Source organism: Peromyscus californicus, unplaced genomic scaffold (assembly GCF_007827085.1).
Source record: "Peromyscus californicus insignis strain IS unplaced genomic scaffold, ASM782708v3 Scaffold_5__1_contigs__length_169319896, whole genome shotgun sequence".
NCBI lineage: Eukaryota > Metazoa > Chordata > Mammalia > Rodentia > Cricetidae > Peromyscus > Peromyscus californicus.
The window spans coordinates 78585169-78608484 of NW_026294573.1; the positions used below are offsets into that span (position 1 = coordinate 78585169).

The 23316-nt window shown below is 40.2% G+C and overlaps 1 long non-coding RNA gene across 1 annotated transcript in view; it reads right to left on the minus strand.

The window, feature by feature from the left end:
• Positions 1 to 5883: 5883 nt before the first annotated feature.
• LOC128097633 (uncharacterized) overlaps positions 5884 to 23316 on the minus strand; it is a 109777-nt gene continuing 92344 nt past the window's right edge. The window contains exons 2-4 of the long non-coding RNA XR_008213922.1: positions 15236 to 15287; positions 14192 to 14280; positions 5884 to 6853 (exon numbers count right to left, since the gene is read on the minus strand). This is a non-coding gene — a long non-coding RNA (uncharacterized LOC128097633). The remainder of the gene's footprint in view (positions 6854 to 14191; positions 14281 to 15235; positions 15288 to 23316) is intronic.

Consider the following 23316-nt stretch of genomic DNA (forward strand, 5'->3'; position numbering starts at 1 on the left):
CAGTTTATTTTACACAGCAAAGTGACAAAGACAGCATTGAACTTATACAAAGAACAATAAACCAGTGGAATAGAATAGAGGGCCAGAAATAAACACACACAGCTATAGAGCCCCTAAGTTTCAGCAAAAGGTTTAAAAACACATTGAAAAAAAGGTCTTCAATAAATATTATTGAGAAAGCTCGATTCAAATGCAAAAGAGTGAGACTAGATTCATCTCCCTCATGCTGCACATCCCTTCAAAGTGGAGATAAAAACTTAGCTTTGAAATATTTTGAGGAAACACAGATAAAACACTTCAAAATATTAGCATAGAGAAGGACTGTCTGAAAAGTATGCTAATACCATTGGAAATCACACACACAAAAATGACAAATGAGAGAATATGAAGATGAAAAAATTTTACACCACAAAGCAAACAATTCCCAGAGTGAAGAGATTACCTAGAGAATGGAGCCTAATCTTTGCTAACTATACATCCGATGGGCAAATAGTATCTAAGACATACAAAGAACTTCAAAAATTAAACATAAAAAGAAATCATCCAATTAGCAAATGGACTAGTGAAATAAGACATCTTTTCAAAGAAGAAATACAAATAAATGTTTGAAAAATCTTCAACAGCCTTACCCATAATGGAAATACAAATTAAAGTTGCTTTGAGACTCCATTTTATAGCGATCAAATGACTATAATCAAACAAATAACAAGTGAAGGAAAGAATATAGAGAAAGAAGAGCCCTTACACACTGTTGGGGTAGATGTGTATTGGTATAGTCATTATGGAAATTAATGTGGAGGTTTCATAAAGAAAAATAAAAAATAAAAACAAAAACTAACAACAGGACTTCTATATGATCCAGCCTTATCACTCCTGGGCATATTTCTGTAAGATTTTAAATAAATATATTGAAGAGATGCTTGTACATCTTTGTTTATTGTTCACAATAGAAAAGAAGTAGATCAAGCCTAGATGTCCATTATCAGATAAAATTTGCTACATATACACAATGCAGTTTTATTCAGCCACAAAAAATTGAAATCAGGATATTTGCAGGAAAATGCATGGAATTAGAGATCATCATATTTAAGTGAAGTGAATCAGACTCAGAAAAAAATATTACATATTTTCTATCATATGCAAAATCTAGATTTGAATGTGTACATATGTGTATCATGGAATTAGAAAGGGTACCATGAAAGGAGATGGGAAGATAATAAGCTAGGGGCAGCAGTATAATGTCACATATATGGGACATTAAAGCAGAAGGCAGGACTATTGGGGGAGAGGAAAGTCACCAAAAGATGGGGGAAAAAGAGTTATGGTGGTGTAAATAGAAAAAGTTATAATGACAGGTTTGTATGGAATTACTGTAATGAAATCTATTACTTACATGCTGACAAAATTAAAGAAAAATGGTAAATATTAAAAACCTTTATCTACAATTGTATTTGACATCAGAAAGAGGCAAAAAAACCCCTATTCATTTTATTCATTTTGGTATTTTTATTTTAAAGGTAGAACTAACACCTTTACTATAAAAACAGAAAATTTATTTTGAACTTCAGCTGAGTTACTTTGCAACTCTGTGGCCCTAGAGTAGTTATAAATAGTCCTGGATATCCCCTTTGCCTCTTCAATGGATAATGAAAGCTGTCTGACAGTGTTGCATAAAGATTAAATGAGACATCACAAGAAAAGGGCCCTGTAGCAAACAGCTCTTTCCTCATAAATGCTGGTAAGTGTCTACCTGCCCCACTTCACTGAGTTGCTTAAGTGAACTTGAGACACCAGCTTAAAACAAAAGTGAAGAATCTGACTGTCTCCTTCAGATCCTGTCTTCCCCCACTGCTATGGTTTGAATGTAGTCTGCCTTCTCTAAAACAGGCTGAAGTTTAATCCTCATTATGCAATATTAGGAAGTTAGAAACTAGTGTCAAGTGGGACTGTTATGAATTGATCTGAGCTCTGGTCTCATGAATGGGTTCATTCCTATATATGCTGAATGGGTTATGGGATAATGGTGTGTGTGAGAACTGGGTCTTCAATAAAAGCCAGTTTGGCTATGAGTCAGGTACAGTTCCCACCTCTCTGTGTGATGTTCTGTACCACCTCAGTACTCTACACCAAGAAAGTCATCACCAGTGGTGGTAGCCTTTTGTCCTTGGATAAGAACTGTGAACCAGACAAACTTTTTCTTTATGATGTATCTCTTCTGTGGCAGTATTTTATTAGCAATAGAAAGTGGACTAAGATACTTAGGTTAACATCCTTCCTGGAACCACTGAGTGAGTGCTTTTCCTCACTTCTCCCAGGTTCACAGGGTGCCCCACTGAGTGTCTCTTTCTTCACATGGAGTTATCCTTATAGGGACATCACATCAGACTGGGGTCTTATTTTAACCAGTTATGTCTACAAGAACCCTTTCTCCATAGAAAATCACCTACTAAGGGGCTGATACTGAGGCCTCAGACTATCTTCATTATTTTTTCTTTTCTTTTTTCTCTTTCTTTTAGGGGTTTAGAGTGATAGAACAATTAAACTCTTAACAAGCATGTGTGTATTACACTTCCAAAAGCAAAATGAGCAAATGAAATAGAATTTTTTTTAAAACTTTTTATTGATTCTTTATGGATTTTACATTATGTATCCCAATCCTACTCACCTCCCCATCTTTTCACTTCCATCCTCTGCCCTTGCAACCTCCTCCCAAAACAAAATTTAAAAGTAAAACAAAAACCCCAAATCAAACAAAAAGCAAAACACCCCAAAACAAAACAATAACAACAAACAAAAACAAAAACAAAAATCTCAGCATGGAAGCTGTACTATGGCCCAGTGAGTAACACAGTATACATTTTAGTCCATACATCTTAACTTGCAAGTGTTCATTGCAATGAGCCATTGGTCTGGTTCAAGGCCTTGGGCTTCTGTAACACTATGGATAATGGGCCCTCCCTTGGACTGCTCTTGGATATACTGTTGTCGCCTTGTATCATGGAGATCTGTAGCTTTGGATCTGCAGGTCTTGCCACTTCAAATGCTCCAGCAGTTTACAGATGAGGTGGATGTTGGGGTGGACTACCTCAATCCTGGTTCTGGGCCTGGGGGGTAGCTGGGTTGGTCAGCCCACCAGCTTTCCCACATCATCACCACTCAAGTGAGCTCTCCCACACAGCCCCAGCTAGCTTCCCCAATGTAGCAGAGAGCAAAGAAAAGGGGCCAGTTCTCCTGCTCTCATACCCTTGGGTCCAGCTCACCTGCACTAACACCACCAGGGCCAGTTCTGTTTTGCCCAGGTGAGTTGCCGGACCCGCTCTCCCATTTACTGCAGTTGGTGAGGGGCAGGACCAGATCTTCCATTCTCATGCTCCTGAAGCTGGCTCTCTTGCCTGTAGCAGGTGTCAGAGGGGCATATTTCCCTTACCTTTGCCACCCCATAGCATATGAGGGAGGGGGCAGCAGCTCTTCTGCTCTCATGCCCACAGGCCTGGCTCCTCTGCACCCTGCCAACAGAGTCAGCTCTAGTGTGCTCCCCAGGTGAGGTGCCATGCCCACTCTCTCATTTTCTGTAGCTGGTAAGGGGCAGAGCCAGCTCTGCCACTTTTGTGGCCCCAGGGCCAGCATTCTCACTTGCTGCAGATGGCTAGGGGCAAGAGGAGGGTAGGCTTTTTTCTCCTTACCCATCCCACTGCTTGGCAGATGAGGGGAGCAGGGTCAGTCCTGCAACTCTCATGCCCTCTGGGCCAGCTCACTCGTGCCCTTGCCAAGAGGGTCAACTCTATTGTGCTGCCCAGGTGAGGTGCAGGGCCTGCTTTCCCGAGTGCTGCCGCTATTAGGGGGCAGTGCTAATTTTCCCTTTCTCATTACCTCAGGGCTAGCTCTTCCACCCACCCCGGCACAGGTGGCAAGGGGCAAAGGAGGGCACACGGCAGATGAAGGGTGGGCCCAGATCTTGCAAGCACATTCCTGACCCTGGATCATTTGCATCCAGGTCAACAGCTCTACTTTGCTGCCCCCCCTCTCCCAGGTGCAGGGCCTACTCTCCTGAGTGCTGCAGTTGGTGAGGGGTAAGGCCAGTTCTCCCTAGTACTGCAGCCAGTGAGGGTCAGGGCCAACACTAATCAGCCCTATCCTCGCTGCTTTTGGTGGTAACAGGAGCCACAGACATCAACACAGACAATGGCTATGGCAGGGTCACTAACACAGGCATGGCCTCTGACAGCAGCCAAGGCCCAGATAACATTATGGCCCTAGATGGCAGCACAGGCTATTTAGATCTGCATGGCCTCAGCAGAGGCTCAACCCTCAGACACTAACCTGGCCCAGGCCCCTAATGTCTATGTGGCTCTTAGTGGTGCTACAGGCCTTGGACATTATTACCCCTGCTGTGTTTGGACATGGTCCTTGGCAGCATCCTGGGCCCAAATGTCACACATGGCCCAGACTGGCAGTGTGGGTCACTTAGATCAGCAAGAACTCAATGTCAGCATGGCTCTCGAATCCCCACATGGCCCCAAGTTGGTCCCAGATCCTGGGCATCTGCATGATCTTAGATGGCAACAGCAGCCTCTGACATTAGTGCAGGTCCTATCTCATGGACTCAGACATGGCCCTGGCCACAGCTCAGGCCCATACAACATCCTAGCCCTGGGTAGCAGTGCATGTCACTCAGGTCTGTATGGGCGTGGCAGCAGCACAGCCCTCAGGTACCAAGAAAGCCACAGGTGGAGGCCCAGACCTTGGTCTTCCTTGTGTCCTTTGGTGGCAACATGGGCCAGGGACATCAGCACAGACTCAGGCTGCAGTAAGACCACGGACCCAGACATGGTCCTTGAAAACAGTCCAGGCCAGATGTCATCACAGCCCTAGTTGGTGTTGCAGATTGCCCAGTGGTAGTGTAGCCTCCAAATGCCAACATGTTCGGAGGTAACACCAACACATACCCTGGCTGTGGTAGGGCCTCAGACCTGGACGAGGCCTTAGGCTGCAGTTTGGGACTGGACAACCCAGTGGTCCTTGGTAGCAGTATGGGCCACCCAGGTCTGTATGGCTCCAGTGTCAGCTTGACCCTCTAAAACCAACATGGCCTCAGGTGTCTGCCCATAAGGCATGCCTCTGCACTGTTCTTGGTGGCAACAGGATCCATGAAAGTCAACTCAGAGCCCAGCTACAGCAGGGCCACAGACCCAGATATGGCCCCGTGTAGTGGTCTGGGCCAGATGTCACCGTGGTCCTGGGTGGTGGTGCAGGAATTTTGGACCCACATGGACCCTATCGAGACACATCCCTTAGACATCAACATAGTCACAGGTAGTGACCCAGACTCCAGCATCCACAGGGACCTCAGTGGTAATAGGAGCCATGGACACCAACACAGATCCCCAGAGCTGTATCAGGGTCATGCACCAAGTCATGGCCCTTGACCGCAGCCCAGGCTCAGATATCACCATGGCCTGGGGTGGAGCTGTGTTTGTCCTCCAGAGCCTGCCAGGCCTAGAAACACCAAGTAGTTAGTTGGTGAATTCTGGAGCAGTGTTTGTCCTCTGGAGCCTGCCAGATTTGCACTATTTTTTATTTTTGTAAAGTTATTCTTTTTATTCATTATCCTCTTCAAGTCTATCTCCTTTAAAAGGATGTGAGGTGGCTCAATCAGTAAAAATCTAGCCTTGTGTGTCTGGGATTTCTGTTTAATCCTCAGAATCCATGGCAGAAGTAGAGAACCAATTCCTGAAATTTGTCCTCTGATGTCCACATGAATGTCTTGACCCATTCCTGTACTCACACAAATGGAATACACAAACACACCAATACAAATAAATATATATATTTTTAACTCAGCATATGCAACTCATCCTTTACCACTGGGAGGTTATATTTTCCATTCTTTTGGATGAAATGTGGGCATGCATTCAAAATTCTCATATGGGAGATGTTCATCTTTTTTTATTATGTGTGTTCTTATTTCTTGAGTGAGTTATTTTTATGTGTATGGATTCACTGATAATTTAAACTTTGGTATATAATATTAAGTATTATCAATGTTTTGTTTTAGGTACTATGGACTTGTTTCCATGTTTGGGTGTGGTAAGATTGTTCACAAGCTGCCTTGTGCTTTCAACATCAGTGTGATTTGATACACAATAAATTTGAGGTAAGCCTGGGCTACATAAGACACCATCTCAAATGAGTCAACAGTCATCTCATGTCAGTTTCAAGGGAATTAAACCAGACTGAAATGGATTTCTGTCACTTACTACAGTTCTTAACTTCTTATGCCCACTGCCCAGTGTTTCCTCTGCCTCTACTCCCGATTCCAACCTCCTCCACTGTTACAATAACACAAAGGCTGTAATTACTGTGTCCTCACACTGGTCTCCAAGATAAGATTACAGCATCTTGGTTGGGGTGTTAATTTCCAATGCATCCACCCTTTCCTATGCCTCACAAAGACATTCCATCCACTTGGGCTTGCATGGGGACAGGCTTGAAACCACTAAGTGCACATCAATCAGGAAAATAGAATTTGTTTCTGTGATAGAGCACAAATTGCCAAGGAGAGTGATGAGGGTGACTAAACACAATAGCAAATTTTCTGTCTCAAGAATATGTTAATTATGCTAAAACATTTTATTAAGATATGCTAAAGTTCAAAACAGTATTACAGAATTGTACTTACAATGCCTAATAACATAAACTGACATAAGAGGAGAGTCCACAAAATTTTGACAAATTGGCAACTTTGTGACATACTTTATTGTCCTTCGGAACTTTTTACACTTGCTTCCTGAGCCAGATGTCAAGTATGAAGGTAGATTCACTAAGGAACAGGACTCCAGTCGTAACTCATCTACTGTGAAAATGAGGATAAATTAAAGGATTAAGGTAAGTCACTTGGGAGATAGATACTTGTTGATGAGATGACTCCCTAGTTTAGAGCACTTATAGTTCTTGCAGAGGATGGGATTTAGATCCCAGAACCCACATGGCAGCTCACAACTGTCTGTAACTCCTTTTTTGATGCTCTCTTCTAGCCTCTGTGTGTAGTAGGCACACATGTGGTATACATAAATACATGGAGGGAAAAATTCATACACGCAAAATAAAAATGCACAACTCTCTAAAAAGTTGCTGATGAGATTTTAAATAGGATCACTAGGTAGAAGCATGACCTTTCTAAACCGTCTCTCCCTGGAGATTCCAGAATTTTGTGTACAAATATTTTTGGACACAGACAATAGGCAGCTAAGGTAATTGACTCCCTAGGGAAAAGACACTTAAGGATTGTGCTTAGCCTCCAGCCTGCAACTTTCTCCAGTCCCAGTTCATGATAGGACAGTCCTCAATTCTTCCAGAATTAAGGAAACAGAAATCAAAGAGTTAAGAAAGCCATTATGCTAAATTTGCAGACCAAAGTACTGCATAGGAAGGAGCTACAGAGAGAGAGAGAGAGAGAGAGAGAGAGAGAGAGAGAGAGAGAGAGAGAGAGAGAGAGAGAGAGAGCTCCATAGACTTGAAAAGATGAGCATTCTAATCTTTGCCAAAGTTTGACCCTGGTGTGTGATGGTCATAATGCCACAAGGATTCAGGAAGAAGCTATAGGAAGAACCAGAAGAACTAGAAAATTTCCTGACTCAAACAGTTCTTAGAACTCAGGCAAAGCAGGCAATGGCTTCTCTCTCAGTCTCTGGACTATGAATATGGGGGACCCAGTATGGAAGTCTTACTGGTGGAGCTGACTTACCCTATTTAAGTGCTGCCCTGGAGCTCTGATTACAAAGCTTTCAAATTCATTTCAAAGGATAAAACAGATGCCAATTTATGTGTCAGAACACAGTGAAGTCTTCCTTAAAAGAGTTCTGCAAAAGCTGGTGCAGTGCAACATGCTAAATCAACATCTTTACATCCAGTGAAGACTTACTAGGCTTGCAGAGAAACAGAGTACAGCCCTACCAAAAATCAGCCAAGAGAAGCAGACTCAGAAATGATAAAGCTGACGGGACTGGAGACAATATTCATAGAATGACTTTGGATATTTAAAAAGCATGCCAAGAAGTCTATGATACATAAATATGCACACACACCTAAAATAAGCACCAGCTATTTGAACACACACACACACACACACACACACACACACACACACACACACACACACATCTAAAATAAACACTAGCTATGTGAAGTCATTTTAAAATTTGTATGTCCACCTGGTAGATGTATATGCTTGTTTATGTGTATGCTCTGGTGTGTTAGCATGTGTGGATTTAAAGGACAGAAGTCAATGTTCATGTTGCTTCCTCTTTTGATTTCCACTTTACTTTTTGAAATAGGGTTTTTCACTGAACACAGATCTTACTATCTGGTTAGACTAGCTGGCCAGTGAGCCCCAGGGATCCTCCTGTCTCAATCTCCTATAGGGACTATAGGCATGTGTCATCTCACCAGGCTTTTTACATGGGTGCTGGGGATTCAAACTCAGATACTCAGGGTTAAAGATTAATAACTTTATCTATTGAGCCAACTCCTCAGCTCTCAAGTCTTCATTATTAAGATTCTAATAAAATATATGGAAAACACCCATAATAACTTTGCAAATTAGATACCATTACTCCATTCATGTCCTATAAAAATATCCTTTCAGTTTCCTAATGCCTTCAAAGGAAACCCAGTAAAGAGCAAGACAGTCAGTAGTGTGCTTTATACAGCAATCTCTGATTATATGACTCTGCTTTGCCTTAGTAGACAGAAGGAGCCATGACAAATGATAACAAATGGGCACAGAGGGACCTGCTCCAGAGCTTTCCATTCCACAGGCAATTAGCCACCTTGGCTATTGAACTTGAAGTTTAAGTTATTTAAAATAAAATGGGATTAAATAAAACTAGCACTTCAATATTCGAATTGAACACATGTCTTGTGTGGACAGCATAGATGTAATTATCCACCATCACTCAGAGTTCTGCTGAGCACCTCTGCCGTAGAGTCAGCAGGAAGCTAGTGCTCTTTGCAGTGCAGATTTCAGCAGTCTGAACATGTTGAATGAAAACCAGAGCTCTGCAGTATGGTTCATGTTTGTACTGAACACAGAGAATGTAGGCTAACAGAACAAGGTCCTTCCCCTAGGATTCTGGTTTTAATCCCGATGACTTTGTGTCCTTTCATTATTTCCACTTCTGTTCCTTCTGTTTTTCCCCATCAGCTATACCTCACTTCACAATGGAATTATATGAATCAGCACATCTGATTACAGAAATCTTCAAACAGTAAAAAGACTCATTACCTTGAACATACTCCATCAGTGCCCTTAAAAAGCACATTACAATTCTCTAGTTTCCTGTGAAATTACTGAATGGTAACTTAAAAAGATCTGGAGTTTCATTTCTTTGTTAATCAATATGATAGACATCATTGTTTTTCCTCTTGAGGTCTTAACTCATTCACTCTCGTGTGTGCCTTTTAGTAAATACACAGCCAAACACCGGCCGAGCTCCAGGAGTCCAGTCGAAGAGAGAGAAGAGAGATTTTATGAGCAAGGGCATGAAGATCATGATGGGGAAACCTACAGGGACAACTAGTGGGAACTCATGAAATTTAGATCAACAGCTGTGGAGCCTGTATGGGGCTGGACTAGGCCCTCTGCTTATCTAGACAGTTGTGTAGCTTGATCTGCTCAAGGGGCCCCCTGACAGTAGGATCAGAATTCATCCCTGGTGCATGAGCTAGCTTTTTGGAGCCCACTACCTATGCTAGGACACCTTGCACAGCCTTGAGGCAAGGGGAGGGGCTTGGACCTGCCTCTGCTAAATGTACCTACCCATGGGAGGCCTTACCTTCTTTGATTGGTAGGTAAAATGAATAAAAAATTTCTTAATTTTAAAATAAGGAGCTCTTTGTGTATGAGGAAGATGTGCTTACCTTGTACACTTCATCCCCAAATCATGTCTATCTCCAAAAAAAAAACCTTTAAGAATTCTGGAAAAATGGGCTGGAGAGATGGTTCAGAGGTTAAGAGCACTGGCTGCTCTTCCAGAGGTCCTGAGTTCAATTCCCAGCAACCACGTGATGGCTCACTACCATCTATATTGGGATCTGATGCCTTCTTCTGGCATAAAGTTGTACATGCAGATAGAGCACTCATAAATAAAATAAATTAAAATAAATTAAATTTTAAATAAACATATAAATTTTAAATAAATATATAAATTTAAATAAATATAAATTAAATAAAAATAAATTAAAAAATAATTAATAAAAGCCATGATGGAAAAAAAAGAAAGTTCATGGCAACTACACTCTTATTTATATACTCTAGTAATTACAAACAAGGCCCAAAGAAATATGTGTAACATAAAATTGATGGTAATATTTGTTGTGGAACACTAGTTTAAGATGTATTACATTTGTTTATGCTGTGGAATATTTGTTTAATGATGCAAAGTTGTGTTGCATTCTTTTATGTTGCATTTGTTTAACTCTCTAAAATTGTGTTACTTTGACTGCCTAAAACACTTGATGGTCTAATAAAGAGCTGAATGGCCAATAGCTAGGCAGGAGAAAGGACAGGCAGGGCTGGCAGGCAGAAAGAATAAATAGGAAGAGCATCTAGGCTTGAGAAGAAGAGAAGAGGAGGAGCGAGAAAAGGAGAATGAGAGGAGGATGCCAGAGGCCAGCTACGCAGCCACACAGCCAGCCATGGAGTAAGAAGGAAAGAAAGATATATGGAATAAAGAAAAAAGTAAAAAGCCCAGAAGCAAAATGTAGTTAAAGAGAAACAGGACAGTTTAAGTTAGAAAAGCTGGCTATAAACAAGCCGAAGCTAAGGCCTGACATTCATAAGTAAGAAGTCTCTGTGTATTTATTTGGAAGCTGGGGATGTGGGACAAGTATTATAGATAATTGCCAAATTATTCATCAGTTGGTGAAGAACAAGCAATATTATGGGATGGCATATCCATTTAATAAAACAACAGCATTGGCTTCCTCACTATGAGCTGTGACTTCCTCAGCCATAGGCTTTTGTCTGGATTTACAGTACCATACAGGAATTCCCTCCTGTGGAACAGGCCTCAGATCCATTCAGAAAGCAGGTTGGTTACCCTCTGTTTAGTTTCTTAAGTATTACCAAAATGTAACCAGGGTGTCACAACACAGAATATTATGGTCTTATGAAAACAGATTAACATCCTGGCTCAGGCTATAGAATGGACCAACCCTGAAAGCATGATAAATGAAAGAAGCTGAAAACAAAAAGCAGAAATATTGTGTGACGTCCATTGTATGAAACAAAATAATAGAGAGAAAAGTAAAAATGGAGTTCTGAGGTTAGGGTGGGAGAAAGGAAGCTACTACTCCATGGCTAAGGAAATTGTGTCAGATGATGAAGAATTCTGGACACATAGGATTGTTACACACACTTGGAATGTACTGAACACCATTAAATTATAGCCCTAAAGGTGGGTAATGAGTAAACACTAAGTTATCTAAACATTGTTATGTAAAAAATTAGATGGGGTTATTGTGACCCTTAGAGCTGCCAGTGACTAGTGCTTAGGAAGTGCAGCCATGCGTTCCTGAGGAGGGCACAGGTCTAAGAGCTAAGAACTAAGAACAATGTTTTATGTCATGAGTGTTTGAGGGAATGGTGGTTTAAACACTATCTTTCTTGATATTCCATTGGTTCTTTATACGTTTCTGCAGTATTGATGGTGATAAGACTGAAATAATGAAAATTGATGTTCTATTTTATCTTTTAAATAAACATTTCAATTTTATGTGCATGGGTATCTTGTCTGAACACACGTCTGTACATCATATGTGTGCCTGGTGGTTAGGGAGGCCAGAAGAGAGCAGAGGAGCTGAAATCTGCCATGTGAGGAATTGAACCCAGGTCCTTTGGAAGAGCAGTAAGTGCCCTTATCCATTGAGGAATCTCTCTACCCAGTGCTCCTCTCTTTTTTAAGCTTCTTACAATTGCCCTCAGTCTTTCCAGGTCCTCAGCCATGAAAGAGGGTTTAGGAATTATTGGTGGAAGTTAGAAGAATTGATCTGAATTCTGCTTTCTGCTCCGTATTTTGCCAGTGTCCACAGAGTCTTCTGCCTCTGGTGCTAACAAATGTAGATATGTTGCCAGCTATTTCCCATACCATATATAAGTGTATTATCTGTGTATGCTGTCAGCAATCATCTATATGAGGAAAACGTTTCTGTGATATTTGGGCACATATGTGTACACATACATATCCACACAAGCACACACAAATACACATACACATGTATGCATATGCACAGACATGTACACACACAGGCACACACACAAACATCCACACACATACACATACACACACAAACTCATGCATTCATATGCTCATACATGCACACATATGCAAACAGATACACATATATAAACATATACACATGCACACACATTCACACACTGCATGTGGTAGTTCTATTGCACAGGAATTGCACTGTAACAGCAGAGGAAACCACAGAGAAGACAGGTGTGTTCTTATGGTCCCAAAGTAGTGTTTAGAAGTGCTGACACAGGGAAGACTTAAGGTTGGCATGAGTTTTCACTGTTGAACTTGATTTATGACTCTAAGAGAATTGATCCTTTGTAGTAGTGTCTTAATGATAACTGTTGGCACCAAATCAATGCCATTTGTTTTATGTCTAGAGATGAATCCTTCTGAGATCAAAAGAGGGATGATAGCATTTCTGGAGCATCACTGGATATATTCTCAGGACCTAACCCATTATTTCTTAGTTAATGTGGAATGCTGGATCTTCTAAAATAGCATTTACAGGTGTCCTGATTTATGAGTTCTTGGTTCTTAGAAAATAGAAGACTTTTTTGTTATTTTTTTTAGGTCATAGGCTAGAAGTTTTATTTTTTTAAAACAGCAGTTTATTTTTACATTTAGTTTGTTTTATTACAATTCTTTGAAACTATTTATTGCATGATAGAGGTCTTCCGAACAGCTGCTTTCCCACTCCGATTTATTTTTTATTTCTGCTCCAAATCAACCAACTAAATCAAATGAAAATCAAAACAAAACCATAAACCAAAACAAAACAAAAAACAAGCAAAGAAACCTTTTTGTCTGTCCCTAGCATCTTAACTGACATGCCCTGGCCTATTTTAAACTTGTCACCTGATTTGTCTTTATTTATAATTTTACATTTTTGTTCAACTGTTGCTTAAAGGAAAGGATGCTTAAAAACCCTATGTAGTACAATTTTCCTACTTCTCAACTCTGAGATTTTAAATTATCCTCAGGTGATTAGTTAAACCTTTGTCAGAAATTCTCCCTCTCACTTTTAAAAGCCATTTCTCCTGATTGAATTTTTTAACCACTAACTAGTCAGTGCAAGTTTATTTCAAGACAATTGTGGTACTTAAAAATTAATAATTCTGACATGCTTATTTGCCTATTTGTATTCATATATACTCAGAATAGGATAAGACATACAATTAGACATGATTATCATGAAGGAAGAAGATCCCAAGAAACCAGGGTGACAGCCATTTACAATAAACACAGGCACCAAGATCAGCAGACACAGGGAAATGGAGCATGCCAGAGAGCTAGATTTTGCTCTGGTTTCTGGAGAAGGGGAGAGGTGGACAGAAAAGAAGGAAGTTTCCAAGTGTAAGAATGACCTCAGTGTATTGGGGCTGTCAAGGTGCTCCCTAAGGGCTGGCCTGGAGTGACACGTTTTAAGGATATAAGCTCGTGTGAGAGAATTTTAATAAAGAAGATGGCTGGGGCATGAGTTCTGAATTGGTAGATTTGCATATGAAAGACATTAGGAAGGCAGTCTCTCAAAGACCTAGACAGTAATGGCAATGCATCAAGAATACAGAAAAGAATCTATCAACATACTTATGCTTTGAAAAAATATTTTCTTACAGTTTATAATGGGGCTCAAAACCTGCCTAAGTTCAGCAGTCTTCTCTTTTTCTTCCTTTCTTTCCTGTTTTTCCATTTTCCCACCTTTGAGACAAAGTATTTCTATGAATTGCAGGTCTTGAACTTGCATTGTAGACCAGGCTGGTCTCAAATCCACAATCTTCCATCTCAGCCTCTCCAGTACTTTGATTAGTATATTATTCTTTTCCTGTCTAGCAATGGGACCATTCCTTTCCTGAAACAAGCCAAGCTCAGTCTCCTGCAATAAATCATACCTGATCTTAGAGGAGACTTCTGAGAATGGTCCATGCTTTACTTGTTCAGAGATGCACAGGTTTCCAGATGTTTAAAGAGTTGACATCATCTGTAAAAGCATAAGCACTTAGATAAGACTATTGGAATTTGTGGGAGGCATGCTTATTAAGGCAAATCTGTTTATGACTACCTAACTTCCAGAAACAAGAAGGCATGATAGGTTAGCTAGAAAAGTATGTTTACTCATGCAAGTAGTTGAACCATTGGACTGGGTTAGAAGTGGTCTGATAATATCAGTCTTTCTCGGGTTTATTATGAAAAGTCTGGGCCAGCTACAAACAAATAGAAGTTAACCTGCAGCAGGAAAAAGGAGAGTATTCCAGAGAAAGGAAATACTATATTTAGATTTTTAACAAATAAGAAAATTAGAGTGCAAGATCAAAAAGGATAAGAAAAATTAAGATGAGACCAGATTTGTAGGATTGAAAACTCATATAGCAGTCTCAATTGCCAGAGGCAAGCTGGGTAAGTTGTGAGCTGAGGTTTCTACCAGCCTGCACAATAGTTAAGTTTCAATACAGTGAAACCTCACCTAGCTATATTTCTCCTATCACTTTTGATGGCTGAATAGTTTGAATACATATTGAATGCCTTTCCCCATTCAGTCACCATAGACTGTAGAGTAGATGTTGCTATTGCCATTTTATCACCAAGGTTCTGAGAGATCATGGTTGCGAAACTGCCAAGTGGGAATGTCAGAATTTAAGTCCCGGCTAGCCTTTGGCTCTCCTCTCCTCTCCTCTCTCTCCTGTCCTCCCCTCCCCTGCCCTCCCCTCCCCTCTTGCCAATGTCTCTATCTATAGTCCAGGCTGGATGCAAACTTGTAATCCTCCTGGTCCCCAAGGCTTATAGCTCACATTACCATACTTGGACTCTAAGTGATCTTTCATATACCACAGCACTCAGGTCTTCCATGTTCTTTTCATTCCTAGGACACTGGTGTATGGGAAAACTTTAACATTGGCAGCTCATGGGATGCTACTGCCATGATGGTGCTTACCTACCAGTTCATGAAAACTTGTTCTCCATTTGGTCAAAATAGTTTCTTTTTTCCCACTGAAGAAACAGAGAAAGTATTCTGTTATTAGTTTCTCATGTTTTTCTCTTTTTATCATTAAAACCAAATAATGAGGACTTTGACCCATTACAATTTTTTTGTGGTCTATGTGGAGTTCCTGATGCATCATGTAATGTCTTTTTAATAATGGCATTGACCATTCCACATAAGATATTTTTAATTACTGTCACGAACACAAGCTACAAAATAATCAGTAATCTAAGGAGCTCAGAACTCGCTTGGATTAGTTGGGTGAATATGAACTGATTAGCTCATACACACAATCCTGTGACATGACTGTATGGATGGATAGAGTCACACAGAGCCCAGTCATTTCAGTATCCCTTTGTTCAGCATGGTTTCTTGCAAGACTAATCCAGATACTGATATCAAAAACTACAGGAAGTAGTTCTGCCCTGCCCTGCCCTCAGGGACTTTACTCCTCTGTTCTTTCTTCTCACTGCACCCCTTCTTCTTCTCACTGCACCCCCCAATTCCCATCAAGTTCTTCCATTCAGTTGTAGAGTGCTTTGTAAAGAAAGCATTATAAGGCTGGATTGCCATGGCACTGAGATTTTAAACCCTCTAAATAGGACATTAGTTCATAGCTTGAATATTTCCAAATCTGATCAACATGCTGTTCTCAATACATTAAGCAAAGCAAGCAAAATTAGCCTGCTTTATGTCAGGTGCTTAGCACAAATCCCTTAATACTGTGCTTGAGTGCAGGAGCCATTAATAAATGCATAATGCCTTAAGACAGGCTTGATTAATTAAGTCATATGTGTATCCTTCTAATTAAAAATAGAACATTAGGCAGATGAGTGGAATTTCTTAGTACAAAATTCAAAGCTTCTTTTGAATGCCTTGCCTTTCTCTTAAAGATGAAAGGGACACTGTTGGTTATTGTAGCTGCCAACAAACAGCTACAGCATGGCACAAAGCACCCAGAACTCTGTGTCTTATTAAAAACAATTTGGTATTCATCTGCCAATTTGTAACTCAGTTCTCAATCAGGGGTCTGTCTGATTAAGTCAGGCAATTCAAATTTGAGGGGGCAGCTGGTGCTGTTATGCAAATAAACAGATGAGGAAGAAATGGGACAATGAATCAACAAGCAGATGGTAAAAGCCACGGCCTTCAAAGAGCTCTTGAATTTCTTCTCCTTCCTGATTCCCATCATAGTAGCCCCAAAGATTTATATTCCAAGGGATTAGATACACTCCCACTTAGCTTAATAATCATCATAGGCAAGTTCCTAACACTGAGCCCATTAGCATGGAAGAGTGACAGAAAAAAAAACTTTGATCAAGAATTTCAACATTAGTCATGCACTATAGTAATTTTTTGCTTTTGTTTTTTTTGTGAATTAACCAATTATGTAATATCTGTCCCTTTTATTTCTGACCAAGTGATTCCAAACGAAGTTGTAAAATTGCCCTCCCCTTTCTCTGTGGTGTGTGTGTGTGTGTGTGTGTGTGTGTGTGTGTGTGTGTGTGTGTGTGCGTGTGTGTGTATAGGCCAGAGAACGACCACAAGTGTCATTCCTTAAGCATTGTTCACCATTTGTGTGTGTGTGTGTGTGTGTGTGTGTGTGTGTGTGACAGAGTCTGTCACTGATCTGGAGCTCATCACATAGGAAAGGATGATGGCTGGCCAGTGAGTCCCAGGGAAGCACCTGTGCCCTATCTAGTTCTGGAATTGCAAGCTTGAGCCACTGTGCCTTGCTAGTTCACATGGATTCTGGATCAAACTCAGGTATGTATGTGCAGCAAGCAGTTTACCAACAGAGCCAGCTCCTCAGCTTTAAGTGCAGCATTTCTAATTGAGGGGGAAGTGTCCCTCTTACGATATTTAGGACAGGAAGCAAAGCTTAAAAAGGACACAGGAGTCTGGAATCAACCTTTTCCCACAATCATCACTAGCACGTTTCATTACTAGGTCACTAGCACACAGTTCTACTAGTCCTTGGTCTTTGTTTCTGCTAATGTCTCAGGAGTTACTCTGTTGTCCTCTCCTAAACTGGACTGATTGTAGTGCTCACACAGTTTCCCTTTACCACATGGCCTCTTGAATTTCACTCATGGCTGAAGACCCATCATAAATGCTTTCATTAGTCACAGCCTTTCCTTGGTCAAATCCTTCCTTTATCTTGCTTACTTCACATGGATTGAATGTAGACAGGGCCAAGTTGCGCAGATTGTTTAGGTGATAGGAGGAGAATATTTGAGATGTAGCTTTAAAAAAATATGGTCCTTTTGATAGGGAAATACTAGGAGGACCTACCCTTGATTTGAAGGATTATGGAACTCAAGATTATGTTTCCTGATAGTAATTTACAAAACACAAGACATTTAAAAATATTAATTCATACTGGACTTCTTTTGACCCATTCTCTAAGAATGAGTGTATTTTTGTCTTGTTAACATATGGGGTATTTTTCCATAGTCATATGTTACTAGCTTGGAATTATGAATAGCATGATAGTGATTTCTTTGCACCAACTCTCAAGTAGTGTCTGACTATGTAAGACAAGGCATGGTATTTTTTCATTATGAGCTAATTAAAAATCCACATGAAGCATGGCAATCCCTGAAAGGGTTGGACCAATGTAATGTGACAACTATTTTCTCTAAGTAATAAAAACCATCAAAGTTCAGGAAAGAGATCCACTTCCAGAAGTGTGTTATATGTTCAATCATTTAAGATTCAAGGATGAATACAAAAGTCTGGAAAAGGCCTCTGCACCTCCATGACTCCTGGTGTCCCACTGAGATCTTATTGAAATATTTTTAAATTTGTAGGTTAGCATACAAAGTAATGAGTTTCATCATGGTGTCTTTACTTATGTCTGTCAGTGTACTTTCTTCTCATCGTGATATCCTCCCCCACTGGCCTCCCCTGGTACCTCCCCACTCTCCTTGGCTCCCTTCTTTTCCCCAGTTACTGTCTCTTTCTGTCTTCCTTCCAAATGTATTCTATTACCGTATTACCTTATCCCTTAATATTTATTTTTCCTCTCTCATAATCTTTTTTAGTGTCATCAAATGCATATATATGTACATAAGCATACACACACACACACACACACACACACACACACACACACGTGTGTGTGTGTGTGTGTGTGTGTGTGTATATATATATATAACTCTAGGTCCTATATATCAGAGAATATATGAGGTATTTGTCTTTCTAAGTCTGGCTTATTTGCCTAACATCTATTTTCCTGCAAATGACACCATTTCATTCTTCTTTTCAGTTGTATGAAATTCCATTGTGCATGCCAAGTTCATTTTTATCTATTAAATTGTTTTCAGAAATTTAGGTGAGATCCATTTCCCAGTTATGGTGACTAGTGTAGCTATTAATATAAACATAGATATGCAAGTATCTCCGTGCAATGTTGACTCAGAGTCATTCTGGCATATACCTAAAGTGGTATAGTTGGTTCATATGGTAGTTTGATATTTAGTTCTCTGAGAAACTTCCATAATTATTCACATAGAGGCTTCACAAATCAATGTTCTTATCAGTAGTGAAAAAAGGCCTCTTTCTCCATATCCTTACCAGTATTTATTTTTATTTGCTTTCTTAATAAAAGTTGGTCTGACTAGGCTGAGGTGGAATCTCTCGGAGCAGTTTTATAACACATTTCCTTGATAGAAGGATGTTGAACATGTTTTTATATACTTTTTGGCCATTTGTAGTAATTCTATTAAGAACCAGATACTAAGGTCTTCAATTTTATAATTGAGTGATTTTAAATGTTTTTAGTGTTAATTTTTCAGAGCTTTTTATACATTAATCGTCTTTCTGATGCATTGTTGACAGATAAGCTGTTTTTCCACACTGTGTTTATTTCTTTTGCTGGTTAGTATCATTCAATTTCAGGTACTTACACTTGGAATGATCCACTATGGCACTCAATGTTTATAGGAAGTTCTTACTAAGCCTGTATCTTGAAATATTTCATTTATGTTTTCTTCTAGCTGTTTCAGAGTTTCAGCTCTAATATTTGGTGGACTTTGAGTTTATTATTGTACAGGATGAGAAATATGGATATGATTTCATACTTCCACATGTGGAAATTTAGTGTGCCAGCACCCATATTAGTTAAAGAAGCTATCTTTTCTCTAATTTATGTTTCTATGATAGCTTTGTCAAAAATAAGGTTGCTATGGCTGGGTTGGGTATATTTTAGTCCTCACCTCTACTCCATTGGTCTACATATCTAGTTTTGGTTTGCTTCTGTTACTAAGACTCTATGATATAAAGTGAGATCAGGAGAAAATTACTTCCAGCATTGATCTTTCTGTTAAGGATTCAGAGTCTTTTGTAGTTCTGAATGATTTTTGGAATTTTTTCCTAATTTTGTGATGAATTTTATTGAAATTTTACTGGAATTGTGTTAAATTTGTAGCTGGCCTTCAGTAACATAGTCATTTTCACAATATTAATTCTTCCAAGCAGTAAAGGAAATCTTTCTATCTTCTAGGATCCTCTTCACTTTTTTTTCTTCAGTGTCTTAAACATTTCCTTTCAGGGATCTTTTACTTCCTTGGTTGTGATTATTCAGACATTTTTAAAAGCTACTGTGAATTTTTCTGTGATTTTCCCTACTCATTTCTTTCTCAGCAAAGTTCCTGATTGACATGCAGAAAACCTATTGACTTTTGGATGTTGGTTTTGTTTCTTGCCACTTTGCTGGAAGTGTCTTTCCTCATTTTGCTTCTAGTGGCGTCTTCAGGCTAGTCTTTCTAGTATAGGATCATGTTGTATGGACATAAGGGTGACTTTCTTCTCCCTTTGCTGTTTGCATAACTTTTATTTCTTTCATTGTTCTACCTAAGACTTCAAGCACTACATTGAATAAGAGTACAAAGAGTGGATGCCATCATCCCATTCCAGATGTTAGAAGAAAGGCATTATCTTTCTCTATTAGTGTATGTTGACTGTCGGTTTATCACATACGGCCTTTACTGTGTTGAGATATGTTCCTTCTGGTCTCTTCAGATCTTTGATCAGGAAAGGATATTGAAGTGTGCCCAGAGTCTTTTTTTTGTGCCAGTGGAGATGATTGTGTGATTTCTATTTGTGTCATGTTACTAATACAACTTACTAATTTGTGTATGTTTTAGCCAACCTTCATTCCCTGAAAGGAAACCAACTTTTTTTGTTTTTTTTTTTTTTTTTAGGAAACCAACTTTTTCATAGTATATGATCACCTTATTGTGTTTTTGCTTTCAGCTTGAAAGTATTTAATTGAAAAATTTTGCATCTGTGTTTATCATGAAAAACAGTCTATAATTTTCTTTCTTTATTGTGTTCTTGTCTGGTTTTGGTTTCAGGGTACTTCTGGCTTTTCAAATGAGCTTCCCAGTGTTCTTTCGTTTTCTGTTATACGAGGCAGTTTGAGGAGCATTTGTGTCAGTTCTCCAGATGTTTGGTACAATTCAGCAGTCAACTTGCCTGAGCCCTGGATGTCTTGTTAATACTTCAATCTTACTGAGTGTTAAAAGTTTGTTTAACTTATTTGGATCTTCTTGATTTGATTTCAGAAACTCATGTTTCTAGAAAATTTTCTTTTTGTTTTTGTTTTTGGTTTTGGTTTTTTTTTTTTTTTTTTTTTTTTTTTGTTCAAGACAGGGTTTCTCTGTGTAGTTTTGGTGCCTGTCCTGGATCTCGCCCTTTAGACCAGGCTGGCCTCGAACTCACAGAGATCCTCCTGGCTCTGCCTCCCGAGTGCTGGAATTAAAGGTGTGTGACACCATTGCCTGGCTTTTTTTTTTTTTTTTAGGCTGCAACCCACAGCTCCAGGGAGGTTAGCTAGTAAGGAGGACCATAGGAAGGATGCATGGATTGCCCAGCGAAGGAGAAATAGATGAGATCTACATGAGCAAACTCGGGCGAGGGGGACCGGTAATGGAGGGCAAGAGATGGGGGTTGAGAACATAGGGGAACAGGAGGTTCGAGTTGGAACAGGGACAGAGAGGGAGAGTAAGGAAAGAGATATCGTGATAAAAGAAGACATCATGGGAATAGGGAGAAACAGATTGCTCGGGAAGTTCCCAGGAATCCACAGGGATGACCCCACCATAGACTACTTGGCAATAGCCAAGAGGGTACCTGAACTGGCCTACTCTGGTGATTGGATGCCTGAATAACCTGTCATCATGGAGCCCTCATCCAGTGATTGATGGAAGCAGATGAAGAGATCCACGGACAGGTGCCAGGCCGAACTCCAGGAGTCCAACTGATGAGAGAGAGAGGAGGGATTCTATGTGCAAAGGACATCGAAACCATGTGGGAAAAAGTACAGAGACAACTAGCCAAATTAGTGGAAACACAAGTACTGTGGACCAATAGCTGAGGAGCACCCATGGTACTGGACTTGGCCTTCTGGATAGGCGAGACAGTTGTTTAGCTTAAACTGTTTAGGAGGCCCCCAGGCAGTGGGATCGGAACCCATCCCTAAGTGCATGAGCTGGCTTTTGGAGCCTAGTGCCTATGGTGAGACACTTTGTGCAGCCTTGGTGCAGGGAGGAGAGGCTTGGACCTGCCTCAACTGAATGTACCAGGCTCTGCTGACTCCCCATGGGAGACCTTGCCTTGGAGGAGGTGGGAATGGGAGCTGGGTTGGCGGGGGAAGGCTGGGGATGGGAGAAGGGAGGACGGGAAAATCTGTGGTTGGTATGTAAAATGAATAGCAAATCTCATAATAATAATAGTAACAATAATAATAATAGAAAGTTTTTTTTTCGTTTTACATACCTATCACAGATTCCACCTTTCTTCCCTCCTCCTGTCCTCCTAGCCTTCACCTCCTCCAACCCACACCCTCATTACCTTCTCTAAAAAGGTAAGGCCTCCCATGGGGAGTCAGCAAAGCCTGGTACATTCAGTAAAGGCAGGTCCAAGCCACTCCCCCTACATCAAGGCTGTGCAAGGCTCCAAAAAGCCAGCTCATGCACCAGGCATGGATCCTGATCCTACTTCCAGGGGGCCCCTTAAGCAAATCAAGCTACACAACTGTCTTGCTTATGTAGAGGGCCTAGTCCAGTCCCCTGGTTGTTCCACAGCTGTTGGTCTGAAGTTCATGAGTGGCTGCTGTTTTTCACAGTATCAACTGAATGCTTCTGTTTATTGTTCTTTTAGTCTCCATTTTATTAATTTCTGCTCTGCGATGTATTGTTTCTTATCATTTGCTGCTTTTGCATCTGGATTTTTTTTTAGGGAAATTAAAGGTATACCATTACATCATTTATTTGGAATTCATCTGACTTTTTTTTAAAGTAAGCAGTCATTGCTGTGCAGTTTTCTTCTATATACACTGTGCTATGTCCCAAAGATTCTTTTGTTTTAATTTAATCCTAGGATTTAAAAAATGTTTCCTACTTGATTTCTTCAAGGATACATTAGTCATTCAACAATGTGTTTTTCATTTTCCATGTATTTGTATATTTGCTGTAGTTTTTCATGCTGTTGATGCATAATTTTCTTGCACTATTTTCTGACAAGATAGAAGAAATTATTTCAGTTATCTTGTATTTGAGAAGACTTGATTTATGGCCTACAGTATGGTCTATTTTAGATAAGACTCCATGGGCTTCTAAGAAGAACAAGTACTTGGTTTCTGTGGGATGGAATAGTATGTATGCATCTGTTAAGTCAATTTGGCATATGGTGCCTTTGTTGATTTTTTTGTTTGGATGGCATAGCCAGAAACGAGAGTGGCTGTGCTGGTAAGTTTTTGTCAACTTGTCAACAGCTAAAGTCATCTGCAAGGAGGGAACCTTAATTGGGGAAATACAGCCCAAGATTGGACTATAGGCAAGTCTATTTGGCATTTTTTTAATTGTTGTTTGATGTTGGAAGATTCTTCCCATGGTGGGCAGTGCTACCCCTGGGCATGTGGTCTTGGGAGGTATGGGAAAGGAGGATAAATATGATCCTGTAAGTAAGCCAATAAGCAGCATTCATCCATCATCTCTGCTTCAGTTCCTACCTCCATGTTTCTGCCTTCAT